The sequence below is a fragment of the Oratosquilla oratoria genome, chromosome 14 (genome assembly GCF_046742065.1).
Source record: "Oratosquilla oratoria isolate Oo_2021 chromosome 14, ASM4674206v1, whole genome shotgun sequence".
Lineage (NCBI taxonomy): Eukaryota > Metazoa > Arthropoda > Malacostraca > Stomatopoda > Squillidae > Oratosquilla > Oratosquilla oratoria.
Window position 1 is genome coordinate 68,189,013 of NC_134790.1, and position 2,500 is coordinate 68,191,512.

The 2,500-nt window shown below is 34.5% G+C and overlaps 1 protein-coding gene across 1 annotated transcript in view; it reads right to left on the reverse strand.

Annotated features, from left to right (window-relative positions):
- LOC143032565 (methyl farnesoate epoxidase-like) overlaps window positions 1-2,500 on the reverse strand; it is a 92,700-nt gene that overhangs the window by 50,388 nt on the left and 39,812 nt on the right. The gene's annotated exons all lie outside the window — the stretch shown is intronic.

A 2,500-nucleotide genomic window follows, 5' to 3' on the forward strand; every position in this document is an offset into this window, starting at 1 on the left:
ATCTGATCTACACAACTCCTACCTGTCCTAAACCCACACTGTTCCTCACCAATTACTCCCTCTGTTCCTCTCCTAATCCTCTCAATCAAGACCATCCCATAAGCCTTCCCAACTACACTCAACAAGCTGATCCCTCTGTAAATACTACACTCACACTTGTCCCCCTTTCTCTTCTAAAGCAGAAATATACAGGCACTCCTCCAGTCCTCCGGCACTCCACCCTCTCTTAAACAAACATTAAACAACCTCACCAGCCAATCCACCATCACTGTACCTCCTTTCTTCAGACATTCTGCATGGCATCCATCCAGACCAGGTGCCTTACCTGCTCTCATCATCTTAACAGCTGCTTTCACTTCATCCTTCCCTATTTCTCCTCCATTTTCCTCACTCATCACTCTCATTTTCTTAGCGCTTCCCACTGTAACTACCTTTCCCTCCCTATCCTCCTCCACATTTAGCAACTCCCTAAAATACTCTGCCCACCTTCCTCTCAGTGCCTTCTCTTTCATTATCATCTCTCCATCTGCAACTTTTACCTTTTCTACTCTACTTGATTCGCCTCCTTTTTCTCTTTTAATTTCCTTCCATATATATATATATATATATATATATATATATATATATATATATATATATATATATATATATGTATGTATACACACACACACACATATATATATATATATATATATATATATGTATATATATATATATGAATATACATATACATATACATATACTGTACATATACATGTACAAATACATATACATATACATATACATATACACACATATATATATACACATATACATATATATATATATATACATATACATATACATATGCATAAACATATACATATACATATACATATACATATACATATACATATACATATATATATATTCAACAAAAACCCACTGTGTTGGATAAGAAGAAATGAAATAAAATTAATTCCATATATTTCGATCACGGACTGTGATCCTCTTCAGTGGAATACAGAAAGGTAGAGCAAATGGCATGTCTTATATACAATAAAAATAAGGGACAAGGGTAGGACTCAGGTAGCATCTAGTACTTTGCGGGGCAGGTCACCCGCCTTCACCAACGATGGTAACAATTTGTTGACTGCCCAGGTGGTAATGCAGTCAGGTGACCACTGTCCATATGACATATTAAAATTTTGAATTTTTTTTAATCAGGGATGATTCTATTATTTTTCTTTTAAAACTGCATTTTGAATTAAAGATAATCTTTGCCTCATTCCAATCCATATGATGGCCTTCCTTGTCTACATGCTGGAAGACAGCGGAATTATGTTGTGCGTATTTAATTGAATTTTTATGTTCTTTCATCCTAGTATATAAATCTCTACCTGTTTGTCCCCAATATACATTGTTACAATCAGAGCAAGGGAGTTTATACACACCTTGATGTATTTCTTCTCTAGGTCTTTGATGTACATTGACTATTTTCTTAAACAAATTATTGGGATAACTAAAAACAATTTTAATATCTTCCTGTGGAAGAAATTGAGAAATGTCATTTAAGGATCTATTATAAGGCAATTTAATACAGTTTTTGTCCCAACTGAAGTTCTTACTGGAATGGGAAGTGGATCCAAAGTAACTAGTTTTGGCTTTACTTAGGGCTCTATTTAGAAACCAATCAGGATACCCTATTCTTTTTAATTGATTCCTGATGGTTGTTATCTCCATTTCCAAATAATGTGGACTACATAATCTAAGTGCCCTCAGGAAAAGACCTGAGGCAACACTATATTTAATTTTATCAGGATGGTGACTGAAAAAGTGCACATAACTCCCCGTATGTGTGGGCTTTCTGTACACAGTGAAGGACAATTGGTCCTGATGCCGTATTAATAGGATATCTAAAAATGGTAGTCTATTATCCACCTCCCATTCAACTTTGACCTTTTAAATGATATCAGGACTTATGAAAAACTAACTAAAAACCCTCTCAAAAGTACTGCCTCGGAATTCAATAGAAGAGCACGCAATATCGTGGGAAAAGAGTTTTTTAATAATAATAATTTATTAGTCATAAACCCACAACTACCTAATTTCTATGGACTCCCAAAAATTCATAAAGAAAGTGTTCCCCTAAGACCCATCATTTCAAATAGAAATTCTTGTACGAGTAAGACATCAAAATGGCTCACGAACATTTTATCACAATTTGTAGGGTGCTTTTCCGACTCGCATATAAAACATTCAGAAGATTTCATAAGTAAGATCAAGAATCATCATTTATCTGGGCAGAGAAAATTACTAAGTCTTGATGTAGTTTCTTTGTTCACCTGCATCAACGTAGCTGAGGTTTTAGCTTTCTTGGAAACAAAATTACAAAATTATCGGGACCAACTACCAATCTCTGTCAGCAAAATCATTAAACTAACGGAATTATGTGCTAACACTAATACCTTCTCATTTAAAGATCAATATTATAAACAGCAGTTCGGATGTTCAATGGGAT